The following is an 8,514-nucleotide window of genomic DNA, read 5'->3' as shown; positions in this document are numbered from 1 at the left end:
CCACGAGCTCGTCTCCGTGGGCATGTCTTCTGTTGTCCTCTGTAGGGCTGTGTCTGTACCGACCCTCTGTCAGGCGCCGGACACCAGATGCCCATTGGCCTCAGGCGGGAGTTAGGTCGCTGTGGCTACTACCCTGCTCTGCTGGGCAGCATCTGCGTTCACACGCTCCCCGGTGGTCCAGCGCCTGCTCCCAGGCGCGACTGGACTGGCACAGGGGCAGGAGCCCAGGCCCGCTCAGGCTGTGCTCACCGGCCTGGCGAGCAGGGGCGGCTGGTTCACAGGGAGGCCCACGCGCGTGTGCCTGTGTCCCGGGGAGCCCGTCACAGGGCGAGGGCCGACTCGGTGACAGCATCTGGAGGGCGGCGGTCGCAGCCATGTGTGCATGCGCCGGAGCGTGGTTTGCTGTGTCCTGTGCAATCTGCGTGGAAGCGCGGCCTCCAGTCTGCAGGAGAGGTCAGAGTAGAGGCTGCCCCGGGGGAGGCAGGAAGCGATGGGAGGGCTGGGGCCGGGCGGGGCCCGAGGCGCCGCTTTCCACGCGGGGGTTGGTTACTTGGTGAAGCGTCCGGGGCTGCGCGTGCGCACGTGCTCCTGCGCGTGTGCACAGGCTCCTGCGCGCTCGGGCTGCGCTTCCCAGCCGCCTACCTGGGGCGCCGCAGAGAGGAAGCGCATTGACCGCCCCGCCCTGGCTGAAAGCCCGGGCAGAGAGAATGGCCGTTTCTGCGTTGGTGGCGGGTGAAATCGTGTTGACATCTATTTCATCTTCATCTTCTCGGCCACATGTATTTGTTTTATCATGCCCATGGCGCGTCGCTACGCTGGAGCATATATTCCTAAATTTACAAATAAGCGCATGTCTGTCGGGGAGGCTTGCTGAGTACTTTTTAAGTTTGGGGCGCTGCGGCTCAAGGTGGCAGCACAGGGGCAGCTTGAACAGAGCCCGGGGCAGCAGGTGGGTGAGGGGGAGCCGCTGGCTCTGGGCTGTTGGGGTGGTGTCCCTGTTTCTGGGTTCCAGGAGCTCAGGGCGTGGCCGCTCTGAGAGGCAAGAGGACAGAAGGGGGCCAAGCAGAAGGAGGAACAGAGGCCCCGGCCACTCCCAGGGGGTGAGAGGCCACTCCGGAAAGAGCATCTGGGCCGTCTTGGTGACCGCCCTCCCGCTGGTCTGGCCCCCAGCGAGGAGGGCTTGGTGACCCCGGTGGCTGCGGGCGGTGGTGGCGTGGCTGGTGAGGCAAGCAGCTCAGAGTTCAAGGGTCACGTTGTTTTGGGGGAGGAGAGGTGTACAAATGTTTTCAGGTAGGGCCAGAGGGTGGAAGAGGTCGAGGCAGCCGGGAGGGGTGGTGGCTGGTGGCTGGCGCCTGGCTTTCCGGGAGCTGCCCTTCCCCAGAGGGAGGAGTGGAGCACCAGGAAGAAGAAGAGGCTCAGGGAGCCCCCCTTCCTGGTTAAGGGGTCATGAGCCACTCCGCTGGCTGTGGGCAGGTTTGGCTTCTGGAGTGGGAAGAGGAGGTGCTGTGGAAGACAGAAAACCAACAGTGAGGGTGGGGTGCCAGGTGCAACCTTGGCACTGCCTGCGCCCTGGCACCCTCATTTCCCCTCGTGCCTTGGGGTCACCCTAAAGTGTTCTGTACCCCGAGATTCTTGTGGATCGTGCTGAGGCCTTGGCTAGCACGCTGGGCCTCATAACGCCTTTCCCTGCAGAGCTGGGGGCCGCCTGGCTCACTTTACTTGAACTCACGCTTATTTGCCAGCAGGCGTCCAGCAAATGGGGAAGGAGAGTGCCACCAGGGGCTTTCAGTGCAGGCCTGCGCCTGGTGGGCCGGGGATGGCCAGCTGTCGCCCGTGGGGAAAGCAGCGGCTATTGCAAGGACCTTGCAGCACGGTTGCTGGCCTGACCTCGCTGAGCTTTGAAAAACCACGCCTTGCACGGGGAGCATGGATGTAAATGCAGTGTTCGCCCATTTTTACAGCGGCTCCTCTCTGGGAAGAAACGTGCTGGGATGGTTTGTCCAACTGGCGCTGGATTGTGAAGCCACCACGTGCTCCCGGTAAGTCAGTCAGTTCACGTCCTTGTGCCCAGTGCTCTCATGAGTGGACGGCCCTGCTGAGTGGGCCTGGTGTGCACACGGGCCCAGGGCTTGCAGCGTGGCCATCAGGACGTGGGGCTCCCTCAGTGAGCCACACATGCTGAGGTGTCTGAGCGGCTCCTGCTCCCCACATTGAGCCCTGGAATTTTCTCTTCTGGTTCTCAAGGTGTTCCTGTCTTTCTCTGCTTCTTCTTGTGCGGGGCTTCTGGTTGCACGCTGTCACCCTTTTCCTGGCTCACAGTCCCCCTTTTCCTCCCACTGGTCAGAGGCTGGCCTCCCCAGGGCCGGGTTTGCTTGGTCTGACCCTGCGTCTACCCACAACTGCGCGCTTCTCGCTCTTCCCGACTCGGCTCCCTGCTCAGGCGGCTGTCCTTGCCCAGACCCTGTGTCCGGAAGGGGCAGCTCTGAGCGAGCATCCATGCTGGCTCTGGGAGGGTGGGGTGGAGGAGGGTGAGTAAGATGCCACCTTTGTCTTCCAGCGATGACAGTGATGATGCCCTGAAGAGCCCCACCCTTTTCTCTCTCCCTGAGATTCTCTCCGCCCCCTTTGGCACCTCTGGCCTCCTTCAGACCCTCACGAGGTTCATGGTAGCCTGACCACCATCTCAGCCTGCCACGTTCTGCGTGGCCTTGTGCTTCGTGTGCCCTGCCGTGGCTTCTTGACTACCCTCTCATCTGCCCTCGAGGTGGTCCAGGCTGGCTGCCGTGGCCTGTGCAGTGTCCTGCAGGAGTCTATGCAGTAGGTGCCGGGGGCCTGGCAGGGTTTTTCTAGACAGAGGCGGAGAAAGAGCAACACTGGCTGGTTTCACTTAGTGTGGAGTCTAGAGTGACTAGACAAAGGGTCAGACGAGGCAAACTGAGCCCGCCTGAAGGTAGAACAGAGACCTGAGGCTCTCAGCTGGCCGGGGCGGAGGAGGGCAGGGTGGAGGACGGTGCTGGGGCCTCGGGCCGTGTGCTGGGAAGCTGCCGCGGGTGCACCTGAGGGGAGCCGCTGTATTGTGAAGAAATAAGGACGTTTAGAAACAAAACAGTAAAGTAAAATGAACAAATGCTGCGAGAACAAAACCAACGTGGGCTTACGGCTCCCAGCATCCATCTTCGTGGCCCCCAGTTCTTGGCGTCCTGTAAAGACACGGGAAGGAGTGGCCTAGAGGACCCTGGGAGGCTCTGTTTAGGAGGGAGCCGTCACAAGATACTAAAAACTGGAACAGGACAATTATTTTTCAGATTCCTCTGACGGCTAGCCCTCGGCGGCCCATTCGCACACAGAGACAGCGGTAACATTTTCAGTCCCCTGCCAGGGCCGGGGCCTTTTGCTGCCTGATTAATAACGCAGCACAGGTGACCCGTATGGTGCTGAGGGTGCAATGTCCCAGGACTCCATGCCGGTGGGGCAGGCTCAAGGGTCAGGGCACATGGGCAGCCGAGACTCAGAGGCAAGTCTGGCCCTGCAGTCACAGCGCAGAGGGGGCTCAGCTGAGCTTGGACGCTCGGGCATTCCAGCTCTGCAAATCCGCCCCCTCCCGTCCGTGCGTTTCAGTCTGGCCGGGGGACTGGGCTGTGAGCAGGGCCACAGCTCCCCCTGCACCTTCGGGGCGTCCGCCAGTCTCTGATCCCAGGGGGCTGGCAGAAATGCCCAGTTCACGCGTGTAGAGAGGGCTCTTCCGTGCGCTTGCCGGGGCAGGGGTGCGGAGGGCAGACCGTGCCCACTGGCCGCAGGGAGGCCACAGTTGCCAGCTCACTCACGTGGGCCCACTTGGACGAAGACAGCCGTGTCATCCAGCCGTGTCATCCAGCCGTGTCATCCGTGTCACCCAGAGCGGGGCTCTGCTGCTGCGGGTGCTCAGGCCGCCTGCCTCAGGCTGGGGTGCGGGAACCAGCGCCTCCAGCAAGCAGGGACAGATGGCCGCGTGTGTGGCGGCCTGGCCGTAGGAGGAAGGGAAGCCGGGCTTCACACGGAGCAGGATGAGTGGAGAAGAGGCCTGAGGCTTTAATTCAAAAGCTGAGACCTTCCAAAGAGACAAGAGTAGAGGCCTTCTGAATGCAAAACCAGTAGAAGAAAGGAAATGAGCTATTTGGACGGTCAAGTAGACGCACCTCACAGCCCAGCAGTGTGAGAAAGAAACCGAGACCTAACCCTGGAGACCTGGCATGTGAATGAGTGGTAGGCGTTCAGAGGAGCCAGAGGACAGGTGGCGGACTAACAGAGCAGTAGCAGAACACTCCACTGGAAAGATGCTTTTTCATATTATCATGAACTCATGCTTAGGTCAATACTTTTTAAAATAAAATTTCTAAACTCCAAGAGGAAGGAAAAAGTGTCCATTTGCAGGAGCAAAGAACAGGTTGTTCTGAAGGGAAAGCGAGTGCGTGGTGCTCTCGGGTTCCCGCGCGGCCCCGGGGGCTGGAGGCAGTGGGCCTGTCGCCAGCTGCGCAAGGGAGGGGCGTGCCCAGCCACGCCGTCACCCACGGGCCACCACGAAGGAAGGGGTGTCAGATCTGTGAGGCCAAAACTCACATTACTAGTTGTGCTTGGAGAAAACACCCAGGGAAGTTCTCTAAAGAAAGGATTGTGGGGGCCGAGCAGAGACGCGGAGATGGGGTGAAGGCGCGGAAGCGGGCTGGCAGTGAGGCTGGGCGCGAGCGCAGACGGCTGGGCCCAGCGGCTAGAGCGGCTGGATGGGCTGTCGCCACGTGTGTTGCCGTGAAGGACTTTCACAGTAGGAGAAGCTGCTGTGAGGGAAAACACGGGGACTGAAAATAAAGTTGTAAACCCTCTCTGCATAACCTCGGGCTTGGGGAAAGGATTGGAGTGGGGAATAAGCGTTCAGGGCACTTACACAGGCAAGGAAGACCCGGAGGCGTGGTTGCTTGTTAGTTCACAGAAGGAGCTTTGATTTTTTTTAAAAACAGGATTATTTATGCATACAGAACTGGGGTACAGGCCAGAGGTGCAGGGGCAGTGAGAGGCATCACCAGAGACAGAGTGGGGAGCAGAACAGGCCGACTGAGGAAGTGCACTGCTGAGGGAGCAGCGGGCGGGCAGGAGAGGTCTGCCGCGCCATGAGGGTCAGCTCTAGGCCGGACCGAACTCGTGTTGCAGCGGCTGTGCATAGCTTCATAGTGCTGTGCTTTAAGCCCTCAGTCCCGGCGTCCCTCTCTGTGAGCCTGGGGTGGGGGTGCCTCGGAGAGCGCGCACTAGGGAGGCAGGGTGGGGAGGAGCTTGGGCTGCTGGGGCATGATCCTCAAGAGGGACCTTTACTAGTTGGGTGGCTGACAGTCAGTCTGTAGGGGCCAGAGAAGGGGTCCAGGCTGGAGGGCTTGTTAAAGCAAGACACACCCACTTTCAGTGGAGGTTGGGGAGCCTGGGACCTGTGACTTCCCCTCCAGGCGTCCCTTCTCTCCCCCAAGCCCCATTCTGGCCTGCTGGCCCGGGGCAGGTACACCTCCTAGTGCCTCTGCAGTCCTCTGTGCAGCCCTTGGGCCTGCAGAATCAGGTGGCTGGGTGCTGCTTCCCTGCTGTAAGCAACTGGGTCTAGTGCTGATCTCGCTCTCCCCACGAAAGGAAGGCTGGGGGAGTGTTGAGAACACAAGAGACTTGTGGGAACGGGCATAAATAACACCATTTGGGCTCTTGCCCTGTGCCTGCTGGCGCCTGGCACTCCAGACTCCTCAGTGCTGTTAGTGAATCCCCGCCACAGAAGCCTGTGGTCACACAGATGCTGGGGCAGTCCTGGATTTAAACCCAATGTGTTGGACTTCCAAACCCCATCCCTCTCTGAGGGCGAGAAAGGCATGACGCTAACCTTACGGAGCTCAGGCTCCAGGGAGAGATGTCCAGGGAAATCAGCAAGTCGGCATCAGAGGGACATGCCCTGCGCTGCACCAGGCGAGGGCACTGGGTCCGGGTGGGAGCCAGGGGCTGGAGGGGCTCCTGGCCAGTGGCGCCCGCGGTGTGAGCACTTCCCACCACCATCCCCCAGGAGGCGCTCGCTCGTGGCGGTGGTCAGTGCGCATGCTCTGTTAGTGCTGCCTCCTCGAGGGTCCCCCAGGCGCTCCCACTGGGGAAGACCCCACCTCGTCCCAGTACCCTGCGATGCGTCACTCTACGTTGTGGGTCCTCCAGCCTTGGGGGCACACGCAGTGCACTTGGTTGTGGGTTCATGCTGCCCAGCCCGCGTGCACTCCGCATCTGTCCGTGGAGTACGTTCGACGGGCATCTGTAGGACTGTCCCGTAGCAGTGACCCCAAAGGGGTGAAACGTCACTGTTACTTTGAATAAAGTCCAAGCTAAATAAGTCCCCCCACGAACCTACTACTCCAACAGGTCAAACTGCTTTGTGCTTGCCCATTTCCCTTCGAGTTCCCCTCCCGGGGCAGGGGGTTTGCGCTGCGGCGGACCCGCCTCTCCCGCCTCCTGAAACCGATTTGGGAACGAGAGCGCGCAGCTGGGACGTGACCGCCAGGTGGCGCCGCAGCACCGGGCATCGGACTCCAGCCTCCGAGGGCTTCGCAGCCGGCCTGGCCTGAGCGTCCTGCCCCTTTCCAGTCGTCTCCCTTCGGTGCTGCGTTGAGTGTCTCCCTGCTAATTTCAGGAGGCGGGGAACGAGGCCAAAGTGCAGAAAGTAAATGCTGTACAGTGATGCCTGTAGGAGGCCCAGGGCACATCCTTCTGTACTTGCAGGCGTGTGCTCACGTGTGTCGGGATTTCCCTTGCTCTGTGAGGGCTTCTCAGACTCCCCCATTTAAAATTGTAACTGGCTTCTGTGCCCTCTTCCTGCTTCTGCTTTTTTCCTGTCACTTAATACCAACCGACGGCCATTTATTTCACCGAATACCTGATTCATTGTCTGTTCCCTCGACTGGAATGTACTGGAATGTCTGGCGTTTCTTCCTGCCCGGTGCCCAGCACAGTGCCTGGCACAGCTAGATTTTCAGCAAGTGCGTGTGGACTGGACGGTGGGCCTCTGTGTGGATCTGCCGCATCCTCTCGTGTCCTGTTGCACAGAGCCTCCAACGGGGGGGTCCCAGGTTCCCCCTCCCCTGTGGGTGGCGATCCCGAGCGTGCTGGGGTCCGGGGCTCCCCGCCCCCGTGGGTGGTGCCGTGACTTCCCAGGGGCCCTCTGCTGCCTGTGTGCTGACTGCTCTGCCTCACGCAGGCCCTGGGCTCCCTGTTTCAGGAGGAGGCGCCTAATCCCCACTGCACACGCCTCTCACCTGCGCGAAGGTGCTGCTCTCTGCAGGCGAGAGCTGAGGTCAGGCAGAAGCACGCCTGCTGAGACCTGGGCCCGCGCTCACAGGGGTCTTCCTGCCGCAGGGAGAGCCCTTGGGTGCCGTGCCCCTGACGCCACCGGCGCCCTTCCACAGTCTGCCGTCTTCATCTTGTTCATGATGTCTGTTTCCAGGCAGAAGTTTGTTTCTTTTAAAAGCCGAAAAGGAACAGTAACAAACACTGATGTACATTCATGGACTGCTCGCACACATCTCATGTCACCTTCATGTATCTCATTTCACCTTCATCATGACCCTGATAAATCTGAGTCGTTATCTTTGACTTCCTGATGAGGAGCTGAGCTTCAGCGGCATAAAACAACTTGATTGTGGTCACACAAGGATGGAGCTGGGAGGGAGAGTTAGATCTAAAAAATTTGTGTGATGAATAAGAAGTCTAGGTATAGCACCTTAAAGCTATTCTCTAGGCCTCCCTGGTGGCGCAGCGGGTTAGAGCGCAGCACTAAGGAGCTAAAGCCCCTTCAGCATGAGTTCGATCCCTGCCCCAGATGCGACCCACAGGGCGCGGCAGACCTCTCCTGGCCCGCCCGCTGCTCCCTTCAGCAGTGTACTTCGTTGATCTGTCTGTCTGCTCCCCACTCTGTCTCTGGTGAAGCCTCTCACTGCCCCTGTGCCTCTGGCCTGTACCCCAGCTCTGCATAAATAAATAAATCTTTTTTAAAAAAAGATTTTTTTTTTAAAGGCCAGAGGTGCAGGAGCTGTGAGAGGATTCACCAGAGACAGTGGGGAGCAGAACAGGCTGACTGATGAAGTGCATTGCTCAGGGGAGCAGCGGGTGGGTCAGGAGAGGTCTGCCACGCCTAAAATAAATATTAAAAAAACAAAACAAAACTATTCTTTATTGTAGTGACTATGTGTCTGCGTCGGCACAGAACATTGCACATACAGACATTGAGCAATATGGGGCTCACGCGCCCTGCGTTCACCCCCACACCCGGCCACATGCCCTGCGTTCACCCCCATACCCGGCCACGCGCCCTGCGTTCACCCCCACACCCGGCCACGTGCCCTGCGTTCACCCCCACACCCGGCCACGCGCCCTGCATTCACCCCCACACCCGGCCACGTGCCCTGCGTTCACCCCCACACCCGGCCACGTGCCCTGCGTTCACCCCCACACCCGGCCACGCGCCCTGCATTCACC

At 60.1% G+C, this 8,514-nt stretch overlaps 1 protein-coding gene across 1 annotated transcript in view; it reads left to right on the top strand.

The window, feature by feature from the left end:
* The first annotated feature begins 1,971 nt into the window (after nucleotides 1-1,971).
* The window catches only part of RALGPS1 (Ral GEF with PH domain and SH3 binding motif 1), a 188,019-nt gene continuing 181,476 nt past the window's right edge, over nucleotides 1,972-8,514 (top strand). The window contains exon 1 of the mRNA XM_012721334.1: nucleotides 1,972-2,039. The gene's annotated coding sequence lies outside the window, so the exon portion shown is untranslated. The remainder of the gene's footprint in view (nucleotides 2,040-8,514) is intronic.

This window comes from Condylura cristata, unplaced genomic scaffold, assembly GCF_000260355.1.
Source record: "Condylura cristata isolate star-nosed mole 26May11 unplaced genomic scaffold, ConCri1.0 scaffold00006, whole genome shotgun sequence".
Classification (NCBI taxonomy): Eukaryota; Metazoa; Chordata; class Mammalia; order Eulipotyphla; family Talpidae; genus Condylura; species Condylura cristata.
Note: the sequence above shows the minus strand (reverse complement) of the source record. Positions and strands in the feature narration are given on the sequence as shown.